Here is an 18943-nt window from a genome sequence, read left to right as displayed (position 1 = left end):
CGTGAGCCATGGCCGCTGAGCCTGCGCGCCTGGAGCCTGTGCTCCGCAACGGGAGAGGCCACAACAGTGAGAGGCCCGCGTACCGCAAAAAAAAAAAAAAAAAAAAGGCCCAGGAGTTCCAAGGCGCACTCGGTAAGGCCCCTCAGGCCCCCAGATAAGATCCGCAGCAGCTACCAACTCAGGGAAGTACGTTTGCATTGCCTTCCCTGCCTTCTCGGTTTCCCTTTCCCCAGTCTTTCCCTCCTCATCCCTGGATCCCTTCCCTAATCATGTGCAAACCCTTGTCTCAGGCTTTGCTTTAGAAGGAACACCAGGCTAAAACACTATCTATAGAAGGAAAATATTAACTAGGCAGTTGTTGTTAGAGAGACCATACAGTGAAATTTTGTTAATGGAGAGACCATACAGTGAAACAGTATGCAAGCATTAAAAAGAGTGAGGTAAGGCAATCCAGTTAATGTGAGAAATTTCCATGACATACTGTTTAAGAAAAGCAAGATGCAGAGCAGTTATGTAATATGGAATAACACAAAAAGTAGCCTCCCCCAAATCCTTATATCTATAGTAAAAATACTTATTTGAAAATGTACATATATAAGCATTTATTGTTTAGTTACACATGTAAACTTTTAAAAAGATACATACTAGTTTGTTAAACAGTTGGGGGTGTGGGAATGGAAGGGAAGAGGTTAGTGAAACAGGAAAAAGGGGTCTTCATTTTAAAAACCACATGTATAACATAATGTTATTATTCCATTCAGGTAAAACCATACAAATATGAGTACATGCCTATGACAGATGAAAGGAGGACAATCACCAACCTGCTGGGATATGGGATTTCAGGTAGGGTTTTACTTTCTTCCTCACACTTTTCTTGTTTTAAATTTTACAGTAAACACAGATTAATTATATAATCAGAAAAACATTAAAGCAATAAACATAAAAAAAAAAACCCAAAAATGAAGAGGCTGTTTGTCATATTGGTTAAGAGTACATACTCTGGAGGCAGACAACTGCATTCAAATCTTTGCTCTGTCACTTATGATTGCATGATCTTGGGCAGGTTATTTCATTTCTTTGAGCTTCAGTTTCCTCATCTGTAAAATGGAGATAATGATAATATAGTACCTGATTCACTGGGCTAAGAAAATTAAATGGGAAATATAGGGCAAGCTTTCAGAATGGTACCTGGCACATAGTAAATGCTATATAGAGTTTGGCTATTATAATTTCTTTATAATTGATTATATTAATAGAAAAATAGCTGAGATCTTAGGTGCTACAACCTTTAGTTAGGCAGGGAGAGGAGATATGCTTCACGGTCATCATGGCTGGATGACCATTTACACACAGCCACTCCACTCCTGCAGCTAAGGCAGCTTCTGCTTCTAGGAAGAAAGGAAAAAATAGGAGAGAGGAAGGAAAAAAGGAAGGAGAGAGAAAGGAAGGAAGAGGAGAACAAAGACAAAGAAGAAAAAGGAAAGAGAAAAAATAGCCCCAAAGGTTCCACTCGGATGCTGGTGGGACAGGGTGGGCCTGGCAAACTTTGCCTTCTTCCCGGGTGTTCATCCTGGCCTGAAGCGTTCTCTTCCCAGCTTCCTGGGCACTTTACTTCTTCAAGAAGCATGCAAGTTCCTGTTGGTGATCTATTTTTTTCTTAATTGAGATGCAACTGTTAGTACAGTACATTTTGCTGACATTTGTGTCACACTTCCTAGATACCGATAAAAAATACTTTCAATTAGTTATAAATGAGAAGGTATACACAACAATTCTGAAACTGTGTCTTCATCAGAGTTTGCTTCCAAGTATGATACGTGTGGCTTTAGGGCCAATTCTTATTAATTGTGCGATGCAGCGTGCTGACACCCATGACCCGTTTCCCCATATCCAGTCACAAAAATACTTCTAATTAAGCCATAAATGAGACTGTACACACAACATTTCCAACAGCCACTCTGTTCCTATCAAAGTTCACATCAGAGAAAACTTAAACTGTTGCCACTGAGCTGCCTTGCTCCAATTCCAGCAACTCCTATTTCAGAAATGCTTGGAAAAGGGAATCTTTAGATCTTACTGGGTAAACAGATCTGAGGTAGGTTTATTTCAGCCCAAGGTCTTTATTTGAGATACGTGTGCTCCTGAACCTGACTAAAATGCATACCATAGCCATTTCAAAGGCAGTGATAAAGTTACTTGGTTAAATATTTTGGCTAGATTTCCTGTTTCCAGAAGCCTGGGCTTTGTATTATGTGGCTTCTGCGTTTGCATGTGGCAACTGGCAGTATTGAATGACACCACATCTGCCAACCTCCATAAGAACCATGCCCCACAGGGAAGGCCCCAGGCACCTATTCACCACTGTGTGCCACACAGATGGAGCACTCCAAACATCAATAACTGCCTTCAAATTCCTGGACCTTGAACTTTCTTTAGGAATCCAGGCTATAAGCCTCTTAAGATGATCACAGACCATCAAATACCTCCCACAGTTCAAAGTGTGGAGTCTATGAAATCACTTTATAGTTATAATTCAGATATTCTCCAAACTCAAGGCTGTGAAGCATTCTGATCTGCTCTTAGATTTCTGTATAAACTCTCCATCATTTTATAACAGGCTTTGTCTTCTGTTGCTCTGTGCAAATAGCAATCCTTTACAAGTCATAAAGCCATGATTCATGCATGCATGGTACATTGCAGTGAAAGGGGAACTTTATGTAAGGGGAGAGAAAACAGTTCTGTTTAAACTTTGCTTACTTTCGCTACCTTTAAAAACTCATTAAATAGGATTCTGCCTTTTACTTGCCGAAGTGTTTAAAACCCTTTTTAATGAAAAATTCTAATCCTATATAATCACACCACAAGTACTTTCTTTCTGTTCAAAGAGGAAACAGTGTTAAATTTTAATGCATACCTCTGGCAGGCTATAATAAAAGTGTTCAGTCAGTTTTAAATCCGATTAGTGTAACTGTTACAGATTAGAGAAAAATCCCAAGTGATTGGAGCAAGTCCCCAACTCAAGGGAACTAATTTAGGGCCTGGGCCTGATCATGCCAGATTCCAAGGGAACATCAAGACCTGTATTCAGTTTGCCCAGAATTTGTTTAGTAGCTAATAAAATAAGGTCCTGTACCAGGTATTGAGGGGATATAAAGACAAGCTTTCAAATAGGAGGCAGGTGGGACAGAATGCAACCCCTTGTTTGTTACCCAAGTGATACTTCTTGTACCCTGGCTTATGTTTTCTCATGCAGATATTTACCTCAGTGCTTCTTAATGGGTGGGTTCAGTTGTGTAAAGCAGGAATATCAAAAACATCTGAAAATAAATGCATATGTATATTTAAATGTTTATATTTATGAGTGCCCTCCCACCTACCTCACTTTGCCCCCCTCCATAGTCTAATATGTGTAGAGGAGAGAGTATTTATCTAAATCCTCTGATCGCATGACAAAATCTATGAAGGCACCTGCAATAAGCGATCAAAAATATTACCTCTGCAATTCTAATTCCCATGTCATCCGAGGTGAGAACCATTAAGTTGGCTGGACTCAAAATCAAGTGATTTGACATTGGGTCCCAGCTTTGCTGCTTACTAGTTGTGTGATCCTTACCCTCTATGAGACCCAATTTTATCATCTATAAATTAAAAATCATTGTATCTGCTTTTCCTACACTTTAGGATTATTGTAAGGATGAGATTAATAAATCTGCAAAGTCTTATATGATGGTATGGTATTAACATATCTGGATTAGAAACACTTTGAAAGCAGTACTGTTCATCTTGCTTTTATATACACATCCTAAGTGACTGCACATAGTGATATTTAATAATAGATGTCGATTCACATATGGATCCCTTAGAACCTTGGGAAAATAACAGCATATCCAACTAAATTGTCAGGAAGAGAACTGAAATGTCCTCCACCTGGGATATCATCTGCCTCCCAACTGCCTCCCTACCTGGACACATTTTAAAGACAGTGCCTGTTTGAAAGTCACAGCTGTGCAGGCCTTTATGCCTCTGAAATGGAAGGCTTTGGGCTCCAGAGAGTTATTATTCACCAACTTTCTTCTTTCATGGTCTCCGTTTTGTACCTCCAAACCAAGATGCTCGCCTATACCACTTCAAAGTCAAGAAAATATAACTCTGCCTTAGATAAATTAATGATTACTCAAGAATAGAGGATACTTTTCACCTTTCAAAAAACACCTAATGAGTGATAAGAAAAAAATTAATTTCTTCATTAAAAAAGGACCAGGAAAGGGAAATGAAAGCCAAACACAAAGCCGCCACAGTAAGAGAAAGGACAGCAAAACAATAAAAACAAGGATTCATGAATGCAGGAAGAAATTAAAACAAACCTGCAGGCCCTGATAAATACAGCAGTCAGGCAGCTTCCATACATGCATCCCGTATTTGAATTTTTATTTTACACTAAGTATTTTTGTATCTGTTCTCCCTAAATTTGGCCTCTTACCAAAGCCTAATGACTCTACTTTACGTTAAGCTTTTCGAAGGATCTAAACTTAAAACTAGAAAAAAAAAAAAAACCTGTTAATTTATCTTGCAGGAAAAGGTGTTATAATTTGAATGAAAAACAGCAAGCAGACAGATTAAAAGGAGCTGGCACAAAGCTCGGGCAATAAGTAACATTTTTTTGTACCTGCAGGCTGAGAAGTTGTCTCCAGTGTTGTACAATGTTATTACCATCGCCTGTTTTCACTTGAACATTAGGTTCAAGCATAATTGTGTGAAGATTTGAATGTTCTCCACAGATTTACTATTTTAATAAGCTCATAATGTTAAAACGCTATATGTGTTGACAGTGGTACTTACACTGCATTAAGCAAACAAATCAAATCATTTTCTTTAAAACACTAAGCAACCTAATATGACCTTTCTACAGGCCCGGTCAGTTCTGAAACAGTCCCTTATAATAGTCTTCTCTCTGACCTTTCTGTCTTTTATTCCATCCATCAACAAAGGTACTGTCCTCACATACCATATGACCTTATTATTCCAGAAACTGCCCTTGTTGTAGTGAAGGCTATGGAGCAGAGTGGGGCTACTATGAGCTATATTCATGGTAACCAAAAATATGCTCAGGTACCAAAAAGCATGGGTCATATCCAGTTCATAAATCTATTTTATGAAGTAGAATTCAGGGCTGGGTAGGATGTGATCTGTATTAAAATAGCAGGAGATATTAAATCCATGTACAAGCAGGAGGGCGAATCATTGGTATAGGTGATGCTAAGGTCAGAGGCACTTGAAGGTTGACACTGAGTTCAACATGGAAATAAAAAGAGGGTAGTGTCTCCAATTTTAGCAGGTCCTTTTGGGCCTCTTCTTTATTTTAAGAAATAATTGAATACAATTTTTTAAGTTCTGGGCCCATTGTAAAAAAAATTGAAAAATACACACAAGCATGAGAGAAAAAAATATCAGTGATTATATATCTCTGAAATGATTTTGGTATTGATTTTAGATCTCATTGTTCCAGGCTTCTTCTGTGCGTGTTTGAATGAGTTAATCTGGCACACACTGATTTTTAAGTTTCTTTCTTTCACTTAGTGTCTTGTTAACATCTTTCCCTGTGTTCACATATTCTCCAACTGCAAGAACCCTTTAATAGCTGTATAATATTCCATTAAGAAACACTGTGTTGCCCGTGGTTGGCCGTTTAGGTTGCCCCCACAGCCCAATTATGATGTTGATGAACTTATAGCAAATTCTTTTTGAATACCTTAAGCCTGTCTATCTGGACTCCTCACAAGACATTTTGCAACTCTTAAAGCCTCTGACATTTGTGAATTTAGCAACTCAGACTTTTCTATTCCATTTAATTTTTTTATGGAAAAACAAATTAGTTTCACAAGGTAAACAACTTAAAAATGGTAGAGCCAAGATTGGGACCTGGACAGGAAGGTCCTATATCTTTACCACTATATATTATCCACTCCCCCCCACAAAAAAAAGCAGTGAAACAAAAGACTATCATCTGTACCCCTTACCTAGTTTTTCCCAGATCTCTAGAGCTATTGTACTTCTTTTTTCTTCCAAGTTATTCATGGAAGATGACATTAGCAAGGACTACAAAATTCCACGAGTCTATCCAAAATTATGACAATTCCATCACATTGTACATAAATCCACCAATATATAACTCAAAAAAAAACTAGTTGGAGATATAAGTCAGTAGAAGGGTTTTTATTTGGAAGATAAACTTGCATTTGCACTAGTTTATATTTAAAAGGTGTAAAAGCTTCATAAACTTCACTTCATCAACCATTACTTGACATACCAGTTTATTGAGATAGTAAGTGTGGCAGACTGTCAGCAAAGATGGCCCTGGTAATCCCTCCCATCTCTCGCAATGTGACTTTGCTATGTTTCTTATCAAGAGGTGGAGTTTATTTTTTTCCTCTCAGATCTAGATTTGGCCATATGACTCTCTTTGGCCAATGAGATATTCAAAAATATGATACAAGCAGAGGCTTGAAAAGTGCTTGCACATTAGGGCTTACCCTCTCTTGCTGTTGGGGATCTCAAGATCACCCTACAAAGAAGCCCAAGCTGGCCTGCTGCAAAGACTACAGGAAGGAGAAATGAGGCATCTTTGACTGACAGCCTGCTGAACTTCCATTTAATTTTAAGGCTGTATTACACACACACACACACACACACACACCCCTTTTACCTTGAAATAAAACCTCTCAAAACAATTGCATCTACATCAGTTAACATTTTACTTCTATAATTCTATAATGTGCACTTCATGTAATTTGTTTCTGCAACATCATCCTTACAATAAAGATATGAAATAATATACACACTTAAGAAACACTGCACAATAGCTTCCACTTAATCCAAAGACAATTCTCACTTATTGATTGATTCATTCAACAGATATTTATTGAGCACCTGCTGTATAACTTGCACTATGCCATATGCCATGGCAGAAATATTTAAGCATCCACACTGGGTATGTCTTTATTTCAAAGCCAAAGCCACCAGGGAATGTTTATGTTTTTACTACATTTTCCTCAAATATCAGAAGCAGCACTTAATTTATGTTATATAAAGATGTAACTCTACTTGTGAGTGGCATGTGGGCCTTTTTCTGCTTGTTGACCAATAAATTAATTAATAACGAGAAATTCTAACAAATCCCTCTTGACAGAAGAATAGTCTGTAGCAATCTGAGCCAAATCTCAAGGATTTTCAGCAGTTCTGTATTTCTTTGGGCCCTTAGATAAAGCTAATAGATATCAGTTAGGCCAAGAGGCTCACCTTGATAAATGAGATGGGCAAATGAGCAGTTACATTAACAATCTTTAAGGGTCTCACCACCTCCACATGAAGTTCTAGGACGTGTCCATCATGATCATCCAGTACCTCTCTTGCATATCCTCATGCTAAACTGTGTTCCTTTATCCCATCATTTCACTGTTTAATATAGCTACCTTCACCTTCTCAGTTCTTCACTGATTCAGCTCTAAACCTAAGATTCCACCCATCCTATCTCCCAGCCTTCAAACACCCTTCCAAACTCCCATTAGACTAAACAATGGCCCTCTCCCAGCAAATGCTTCAAAGAACTCAAAGCTGGCCACCTTCTCAAAATCATTCCTGACTGATTAGAATGAAAAGCAGCTTTCCAAAGCGTTCCATCTCAACAGCATGCCATTCCCCATGGAAAGTGTATTTGGATATAGATAGTGTTGTTACATATGTATGAGAATATGTTTTACTTATTCACCTGCCTTTTTTCAGCCTGATTGTGAGCCCCTAAAGACTGAGAACATGTTTTTTCTCCACTCTGTAATGATCCCACCCCCACAGAGTCACACTGCTAAATGTCAGTGCCACCCTTCTTCAAGGCAGCTATCAGTAATTACAACATTTTAATTGGCTAGGTCTAAATACAGATTTTTTTAGAGTGGGAGGCAACATTAGAGGTTACCTAGTCCATCACCTTCTGTTTTTAAACCTTACATTTATTTGATGTTTACTACATGCTAGTGAATTATCTCACGTGATCCTCACCAAAACTCATAGGGTAGGAACTCTAAATATTCCTATTTTTGTGTGCATACCAAAACCCTCCTTATGTCTTTCCACAGTAAAGTATACGTAAATTAATGAATTAATAATAGCTCAACCTAGGATCAGTACTAGAGTAGGACAGGAGAGGCACCTGGGGAACAAGATTCCTCAGAATGGGAGAAGATATTTGCAAACAAAGCAACTGACAAAGGATTAATCTCCAAAATGTACAAATAGCTCATGCAGCTCAATATCAAAAAAGACAAACAACCCAATCCAAAAATGAGCAGAAGACCTAAATAGACATTTCTCCAAAGAAGATATACAGATTGTCAACAAACACATGAAAGGATACTCAACATCACTAATCATGAGAGAAATGCAAATCAAAACTACAATGAGGTATCACCTCACACTGGTCAGAATGACCATCATCAAAAAATCTACAAGCAATATATGCTGGAGAGGGTGTGGAGAAAAGGGAACCCCCTTGCACTGTTGGTGGGAATGTAAATTGATACAACCACTATGGAGAACAGTATGGAGGTTCCTTAAAAAACTAAAAATAGAACTACCATACGACCCAGCAATCCCACTACTGGGCATATACCCTAAGAAAACCATAATTCAAAAAGAGTCATGTACCACAGTGTTCATTGCAGCACTATTTACAATAGCCAGGACATGGAAGCAACCTAAGTGTCCATCAACAGATGAATGGATAAAGAAGATGTGGCACATATATACAATGGAATATTACTCAGCCATTAAAAGAAACGAAATTGAGTTATTTGTGGTTAGGTGAATGGACCTAGAGTCTGTCATACAGAGTGAAGTAAGTCAGAGAGAGAAAAACAAATACCGTATGCTAACATATACATATGGAATCTAAAAAAAAAAAAAAAGTGGTTCTGACGAACCTAGGGACAGGACAGGAATAAAGATGCAAACGTAGAGAACGGACTTGAGGACACGGGGAAGGGGAAGTGTAAGCTGGGACAAAGTGAGAGAGTGGCATGGACATATATACACTACCAAATGTAAAATAGATAGCTAGTGGGAAGGAGCTGCATAGGGAGATCAGCTTGGTGCTTTGTGACCACCTAAAGGGGTGGGATAGGGTGGGTGGGAGGGAAACGCAAGAGGGAGGAGATATGTGGATATATGTATATATATGGGGGTATGGGGATATACAGCTGGATATGGGGATATACAGCTGATTCACTTTGTTATATAGCAGAAACTAACATAACATTGTAAAGCAACTATACTCCAATAAAGATGTTAAAAAAAAAAAAAGCACTCTCAGGGTTTTGTAAGCACCTCCTTAAATTTCACACTGTAGGTGCCTCTCTGGCCTCACCCTAGTCTCAGCCCTAGCCCAAACCTTACTGTATCTTAATTTCTGCTCTAAATTTATTGACATATTTAATACTCACAACAGTCCTATGAGATAGGACTGAAATTGACTTCAGTCCTAAGAGTACATCCAAGAAGTTCATAGACAAATGTGTCAAAATTCAAAAGTTGAACTGATCATTTAAAATATCAGCCATTTTACTTGAATGCATTTATGTATGTTTCATGTCTTCTTCCTGGAATAACAGTGTCTGAAGACAATGCTTTTTAAGATTAGCCTTATGCCACATCTAACCCCACACATCAATCCAGGCAGTAAATAAATAGAACACTATAAAATGTTGGGAAATATAAATATCTTTACTTTTCATATTTACTTTTTGTACTTTTATTTTTTAACTCATTTCACTATTTCGGGAAATAAAAACATGAACCAGTATAGTGAAATGGAACAATCTAGCTAGGTATTGGAGCTAGACAGGACTGATTTTGAACACTACTCCTGCATGGACTTTAGAAATCAGTTACCTGCTTTAATCTAAGTGATCTCATTTTGTAAATTTTTATGAGGATTAGGCATACTGTATGTAAAAATTATACAGTGACAACATTTGTCACACACTCAATGTGTAATAATAACTTCTATGGTTTTATCATGTATATTTTTGGAACAGAATCATCATAGTGTAGAAACTATGACAACTTGATATAACATCACAAATCTAGTGTAAAATGTGACCAATTTAAACAAATCAAGTACTGAAGAGTCATATATCAGTCAGGATAGGCTAAATTATGCTAAAGTAACAAATGAAAACCCCAGCTTGCAGGAGCTCAGCTTCAGCTACTCAGGGATTGGGGCTGACAGAGATGCTACCTTCTAATATCTGCTCCTTCTGGAACATGCAGACTCCTCTGTCGCCAGCAGAATAAGAGGGCCCTGGAGCGTCTCACATTGCTAAGTACATATTGGTAAAGGAAATGATATACATCACTTCCACCTACAATCAATTGCAAAAACTAGTCAACAAGGCCCCATCTAACTGCAAGGTGGTAGAGAACTGTAATCCTCCCATTTACTTGGATATCTCCCAATCAGATATTGCAAGCACTAAAAGCCTCTACCATAAGACACGTCTCTTTGTCTAGAAGGCCATCACAAAGTCTTTAAATTCTGCAAACAACTGGATGGCTGTTTCCCCAAGTTGTTTTTATTCTCATTGTTAAAGAAGCCATAGAATTAAGTTTGTAATTAATTTTTAAAAAATTTTTAAGAAATGCATTTTATCCTCATTTTGACTTAGCACAGGCTGATCTGGTATTTGGTCAGCTTGGGTGTGAGGAAAAGAATTACAAATAATCATCACTGGAGCTGCCCGGAGTATGCCAAAATGGCATCCAGAGAGGAACTTTGCATAACAAAGTGTTAAGTGAAATACTACCAGGCAAAATAAGGTAATGCTCTTTTGCTGTCTAGCACCACATAAGATGCTAACTGAAAGAGTAAATAAAAACACTCAACGTGCATTTAGCTTTCATAATTTACCTTCTGCAAGGTTGATTTAGAGTATGCAGAATATGCCACATTATTTAGGCTGTAAAAAGGAGCTGCTTTTTACTACCTGCCACGTACAATTATAATAATCTGTCAGACAAATATAATTACAGAGTGTGATGTCTGTTTGAGTGTGAAGGCTTTGATTGTGTGGTATTGTCTGCTCTACACAGTGGCACAGCATAAACAATTGTACTCTGTGGTAACTCTCAGCCAGGACTAATGCTCCACATCAGGAACGCCCCATCAAACAGCACAGATGGTTGGGGATGGGTTTAAGACTGTTGGCTTTGTTTGTTTGGTTTTTTCCCCCAGGGATTTTTCAAAGGCAAACTTGACCACAATAAGCCTTCTGCAATACAATGTGGTAGGTCTCTAGATATTATTAATAAATCATAAAAGGGAATGATAATGGGAGACTAAGGCAGTATATGGTCAGTTAACAAGTACCAACCATTTTAATGATGAAAAGTAGATTGAGAAAGGAATGCATGGATCACTTTGATGATTAACAAATAATTAGGTGACATGCCATGGGTTTAAAAGTAGTTATTTGTAGAGTAAGTTGTGATTGTAATTTATTACCAGACTGTGGCACCGGCTGATAAAATGGAAAAGGTAACCATCATTAGAGCCTTTCATAATGCTATTTAGTTGCATTGGTGGTATGTTTGATTTTGAATTAGTTAATGGTCTACTTACCATATCTCTATACAAAATTAGATTAGGCTATTTTAAATTTATTTTTCAACTGATGTTCTTCTGATCATTGTGACCTTCATACCCAGAGATTTTGCTATGGGACTTCTCCACCGAGGACATCTTTTGCCCTTTGAAATGAGACTTGCCTAGATGGGATTAAGAGGTGTCATTTACCAAATTCTGCTCTATTGCAATTCATGTGGTAGAGAAGTTTAGTATCGTAATCCAAAACAGTGCACTTAAATAAATGGTCAGCCCAAAGGAACAATCCGGATCTGGCATTTTGTTTTCTTTTAAATTACAAATATATAACATTCTGATGATATCTGAATCAGCTCAGAAAGATCAAACAGCTTTGCACTAACAACATGAGTTTCTTTCATCTCTAGAAGAGCATTAATATTCTATCCCTTCTGGCCATATGGGAAAAGAATCCCAGACATTTGTTCTTATACTGCTGATACCTTCATGCTATAGATGTCAAAGAATTTTCTTGATGAATCCACTATTGAGAAGGAATATTATTTTCATAATGTTCTAATGTTTGAGCCTTCCAATATAGGCTCCATGGAATATAACAAATCTACCATAAAATAATCACAGAATCATCAAGTCTTTGCAATTGAAAAGACTTCTGCCCAAATATTGGGTTGACCAAAAAGTTCCTTTGGATTTTTCCATAAGATCTTATGGAACTTTTTGACCAACCCAATAGAAATGATTATTTCATCCCTTGTACCTCACTGTACCCCATATAGTATTTTCTCATAGTTGTTGCAAGGATAATATGCCTACCTCTATTAAACTCTACTCCACTTTGCCTCCCTAATGTTTACAGTAGTACCTAGAATAGTATGAATAGCTGAATTGATAGATGGATAGAAAGAAAAAATACTATATTATAATAGTGGTTATTTGGACTTCCCTGGAGGCACAGTGGTTAAGAATCCACCTGCCAATGCAAGGTACATGGGTTCGGGCCCTGGTCCAGGAAGACCCCACATGCCACGGAGCAAGTAAGCCCATGCGCCACAACTACTGAGCCTGCGCTCTAGAGCTCGCAAGCCACAACTACTGAGCCCATGTACCACAATTACTGAAGCCCATGCGCCTAGAGCCCGTGCTCTGCAACAAGAGGAGCCACCGCAATGAGAAGCCCGTGCACGGCAACGAAGAGTAGACCCCACTCGCTGCAACTAGAGAAAGCCCGCGTGTAGCAACAAAGACCCAACACAGCCATAAATAAATAAATTTATATTAAAAAAATAATAATAGTAATAGTGGATATTTGTTGGCCCCTTTCCAGCATCCATTTCTTCCTTTCTTTTCTTTCCTATCCTTTCCAACAGTCCTAATCTCTTTTTGAAGATTCAGGCGGTTCTAGAAAAGCTCTTACCATCTCCAGCTCCAGGAGTGGAATATGTAATCTAGGTTAAACCAATCAGCACTTTGCATCCAACTAGCAAGTTTTTGTCTCTGCCTTGAGCACATGTCCCAACTAAATATTTCCATTCAGAATGAAGTTCAGGATTATTTCTGGGAAAGAAGAGACAAAGATGGCTTTTGCTGGGTGTAAACGTGGAAACATACAGTCCTGGAGCTGATGGCACCACCTCAGGACCAATAGGAGAGCAAGTTTTAGGATGGAGCCAACCTTAAGAAAACTATGTCAGAGACGGAAAGAAACTGAAAGCCTCCCTTGAACCCAGTCTTATCTTTGGACTTTTCAACTACAAAAAAAGAAACAAAGAAGAAGAAAAGAAAATTCCCTTTCATGTCTGCTTGGGTCAGATTTTCTGTTTCCTATAACACAAAACATCCTGATACAATTGTAAATATCACCATGGAACAAATGTGAGTTGAACAAACACAGTGTACTTCAGAAATATTGGCAAGCCCTAATGCACACCATTCCACAGACAAACCACAAACTAAAAGTGATGACCACCCTAATTTCTACTTCTCGCTACAAGGAACCAGTGTTTCCTAGAGAAATGGTTGATTCCAGGCCTTGTATAGGAAATATAAAAGTTGAGCCTGGGACATCCAGTTACACCAAAAGGCAAGAAAGTTCTCAAAAGCTACTGTGTCAAAGAACTAGAGAGCCAATTTGGAAAGACTCACACTGGCCAAAGATGGGACAGCTTGAGCATCAACAATAATAATAATAATAATAGTAATAAGTGCTGTGGATTGAAATGAATCAAATATGTTAAAATCCATGCATTCATAATAGTGCTAGAGGAAACAAACCTCACTGATCTTAGAGAATATTAGGAGACCACCTAAATAAAGAGAAACAATCAAGCGTTTATTTTGCCTTTCTTGTGTGAACTGTGCCTCTGTGAGAAATAATCATTGTTAAGGAAATGTTACTCTCTATAGACATACTCCAGCAAATAAATGAAGAAAATCCCATGTTGCAAACCCTTAATGAAATAATGGATCTAGGAAATAAACATCAGTGGCTGCTAACGTTCCCCAAAATAGAGATAACCATACATTATGTGCCTCTTGGTGGAAGTATGCCAAACCACCTATGAAGTATTCTTGCCAAATAATCAAACCTGAATCAGATCAAGCCTCTTAATCTAACTACTATTTCATAGGAAATAAAAAAGAAATGCAGTCCACAAAATCCAAAATGTGGGAAGCTCTATAGAGAAAACGACTCATTTTTGTAAACAAATCACCAGGAAAAGACAGAGATAACAAAGATTAAAAGATTCTTAAGAGACATAACCAAATGTAATGTGTGGACCTTGTTGAAATTCTTATTTGAACAAACCAACCACTAAAAAAATATGAGACAATCAGAGAAATTTGGAAGCTAACTGGATATTTGATGATAGTAATAAATTATTAATTTTATAGGTATGATAATGGTACCATCTTTATGGTTTTTTAAAGATTCTTCATCTTTTAGAGATTCATACAGAAGTAGATATGGATGCCGAGATATGGTGTGTTTAACACAGTAGTGATGGGGGGAGAGGGGAGGTGAAGATGCAACACGATTGACTATGAGTTCATTGTTGAAGCTGGGTGATGGGTATATGAGGCTTTGTTACAGTATTCTTTCTACTCTTGGGTAATGTTTAGCATTTTCCACAATAAAACATTTTTAAAGTATGTAATTTCATCGTCATTCAAAATCATACACGTACATGCCAGCCTTCCTTGCTCTCATATTAACAGGCTATCATTCTTCAGTCATGTTCTAATTTCTCCACATTTTAATTCACCCACATACCTAACCACAGTCACCAATATCTGCATACCTTCTTCCCAGACAATGGGCATTATCCCACACATGCACACTCTTCCTCATGGAGGTGTCACAGCAAATCCATCATTCTCCCAGCCCACACACAAAAATTTCATTTTTATAGGTATGGTTTTCTTCCATCCATTGCATTACACCCCTCTTCTACTTCCCCAGCACTGTTTATTCCAATTCCCATATCCCTCTTTAGAAACAAACCATACCCCGTAATTCATGCATAGACACATAGCCAGTGCTAGGTTGAAAAGTCCCAACATCCACCTTTCTGTGGGCCTCTACACATAATCTGGCTCAGTCTAAACCTCTTAAGTGAAATGCTCTCCTGGAAATAAAACCTCCTTTCTATGTTCTTCTATTTTATTTCAAACTCAATACAAAGCAGTGGTCCCCAAAGAAGAGTTATGCTGGAGTTAGGTTCACACAATTTCCCTGAAATGTAATACGAGATTTAAACACAGATGATATGACTGGTTAATAAATGTCACCATTGAGTGGCTTTGTTCACCTAATAATATCATTCAGATCATTATAAACAAATTGAAGGGGTTCTTATGTGAAACAAACACGGCAGGACTTATTCCTGCGTAACACAAGACGGAGGCAGGGCAGCCAATCCTAACGGCCTGCGAGAAGGGGCAAGGCTGGCGTGCAGCTTTGTGGTATCCCGGGAGGATTTTATTTCCAAATATAAAATTCATGCCATGCTCACAGGCAGAACCTTAGAATAGTTATAATGATCTAATGGCAGCATTACTATGAAAGGCTGCTACTAATACTTTGAACTACTGCCGTTCTATACAGATCCAAGGATATGATTTCAAAGCTCATGTGGAATGAAGACTGCCCCAACTGAAAGCAATCCACCTGAGTGAAAAGGAGAGGAAAGAAAAGAACAGGGCAGAATGCAACTGAAGCCCCCAATTTGGGATTTCTAGGATGAGGAAGTCGGTGTTAGTTCTTTGACTGTGGGGTTTCTTTTATTACTGTTGTACTTTGGGGAAGGAGTGGCAAAGAAAGAGAAAATGTCTCTAAATTAGAAGGCATTGCCTGCCTCTGACTTTCTGAATTACCTCTAACTTAAAGATTATAATGTGTTTATTTCCCTCTTCTGAGAAGAGAGAGATAGTAATTGCCTCCCTCACCCTCACACTCTCCTCCCTCTGCTATCGAGGGGACAAGAGCTCATTGATGACAACTCCCTTGTATTCAGTCTTGCTTCAACACTAATGGCAAAAAGAAAAGAAAAGAAAGAGCATATCAACCGCAAAAGAGTTGGGAACCCCTACAAGTCCAACCTAATAAACATCCAAGGCCTGTTGGGCCTGTCACTTGACATTTAGACAGAAATGGCTATTGTTCTATTCCTAGAAATCAAAGGAAACATCAGAACCTTTGCAAACAAGAAAACTGCATAACATTTCAAATACCAGTTGAGTGCCTGTATTTATAGGTAACGTTCACTGTTTTCAAAGTTAACCCTGCAGTTCTTTTGGAAAGAAGTTCTGACAGATCTAACAGGGCCGGAAAAAAAAACAAAAAAAAAATGTGTGTGTGTGTGTGTGTGTGTGTGTGTGTGTAATTTTTAAGTGATGCTGAAATTTCCTTTTCTTCTTTGAATGATTTACAGTTGGAATTAATAATTTTAGCACTATTTCTCATATATATGATGCCAAATTTGGTAACACCTATTTAAAGTGCATTGTAACATGTGTTTAAGATACATTGAGCTCTTTGGAGAAAAGGTGCTATAGAAACCTAATAAATAATAAGTAGATGATTGACAAAGGATAATATTAGGAACTCATTTTTGAAACTTTATAAAAATACATGCATTCGAGTTCATTCTCAGCTGGGCCGTCTCCTTGGCAGGTGATATGTAGGGATCCCATAAGCCACAGATTTTAAGATTCTGGAGTATATGAAGAAAAAGGTCATGGCCTACAGTAGCTCATTCTGAGATTGGAATAGTTCTCAGCAAGAATCCAAGCAGGAACCCCAATTCTGGCCTTGAAAATGCATTCACTTATGCTATTTGGAATGTGAAAGAAATTTAAAATATATAAAAAGTAGAGTTGTAAAGGGCAGCTGGATTCAACCACATGGCCAAATTTGAATCAGCAAACTGACATTCTCTGAGATAACACACATTATGTCCTTTAAAATTAAAAAAGGAAAACAAGAGCCAAGTATCATTACTCATTTGTTATTTCGTGAGCTGGTTCAACTCAAGAGTGCATAATTTTTCTGGTTATAATGCAAACTAAGGGAGAATGAGAGCCAGATATAAACAGTTTCCTCCTTCTGGAGTAAAATATATAGCTACCCAGGGATTCGACGTGATTATGAAAAGGGATCAGATGCTTTGATTCTTGGCTACTACAGGACCTGGATGACAACCTATAGGTCGATCATCAGAGAGGTAAAGATGAGTGTAAGAGACTTACAAGACAGAAATAAAGTGCTTTGTAAGTAAGCAAAAGTGGGGAAACACTTATCATAAGCAAAGTAAGCTGATGAAGGTGCAGAAAAAAGTTTCTCCAGAAAACCAGTGTATTATCATTTAAACTAAAGCATGTCATTTGAACCTTTACATAGAAGCATGAGTTTCTAATGCATTAGGCTTTCAGGTTATATATTAGACAAGTTCGTAACCTCCTTTTTTATTTTTCTTTGGTGATTTTGTTGATTATTATGTACTACCAGTATATACACATAGCGTTTCTAGCAATTGATTAACGTGTATTTTGCAGAGATGTTTTATGTAAGCCAACTAAATAACATCCTTCATATGTGACTTCCAAATTTAAGACAAATCTAGAAGTGTTGTTTATGTTAATGTTATTTGTTATATTGAAATTGCCCTGATCATTTAATTTCCTTGTTTGCTAGGGTTAGAAACATTTTATATACTACCACACCGTGGATGACTTGATCCTGCAATATATTCTTATTCTAGAAGTATAATATATATTCCTCCCTAATGGTAAGAGAGAGAGGCAGCCATCTTGAGACCATGAGGAAACAAGTTTGAGAACTAAGCCAGTATACAAAGGACAGGGGGAGGGGGCAGAGAGAAGGAAAGAACCTGAATTATCATTGGCATTGCTGTGCTATAAACCAAGCCAAGAATTGTCCCCTACCCCTGAACCTTCTCTTATGTGAGATCATTAAAACGTTTTGTTGTGGAGGCTACTTTTTAGTTAGGTAGTCTGTTTTTTGCAGTAGAAAGCATCAAAACTGATACACTAGGATTTGCGGTTTCAAAACCCTAATCTCTGAAAGACTCAGAGCATAAAGTCTATGCCAACAGATTTGGAAGCAAAGGTCAAAGTCAGTTTGATCTAAAAACTGATTCCTTGGGGGTAGAGAAAGAGAGAGAGAAAGAAAGTAAGAAAACTAAGACATTGATGTTTCCTGAGAAGAGGTCCTACTCTTCTGCTCAACCCCTGGCCTAATCTCAGGGAGGAGAGGGAACAAGAGAAATTCCAGTTAAATGGTTCCTGAGAAGAGATAGAAGTAGTCCGGAGAAAGCCAAGTCAGAGTAGCCTGGGGTCTCCAGGGTACTGGAGGTACTCTGGAGATGGCTCCAGGGTATAGCCATTTGAATGCACAGTAAATAGAGACCAGGCAGGAATGAGGAGTCTTAGCGATGCGGCCTGGGCAACTTGAGACCAAACATATCCCATGTCTCCCCTCCCCACCAGCATCAGTACTTCATAACCTGCTTTGAATCTACACACAGCCTTCAAGGAGGGATAGGGGGAGGTCACAGTGGGGTAAGAAACCTGATAGTTTAAGTTTAGTTTCTGACAAAACGAGAGCTAAAAATTGAAATTTTAGAAAAATAAGAGTGTCTAGACCTGAGATTATATTTTGACAGTTATACTCACTAATTAATTAATTAATTAATTGCTGGTAATAATGATTTAATACCAGTCCCTACAGAAGTTCACAGTCTAATAGAGAAGATAGGTAAGCAAATAGTTAGC

The sequence above is a fragment of the Mesoplodon densirostris genome, chromosome 4, assembly GCF_025265405.1.
Source record: "Mesoplodon densirostris isolate mMesDen1 chromosome 4, mMesDen1 primary haplotype, whole genome shotgun sequence".
Classification (NCBI taxonomy): Eukaryota; Metazoa; Chordata; class Mammalia; order Artiodactyla; family Ziphiidae; genus Mesoplodon; species Mesoplodon densirostris.
Note: the sequence above shows the minus strand (reverse complement) of the source record.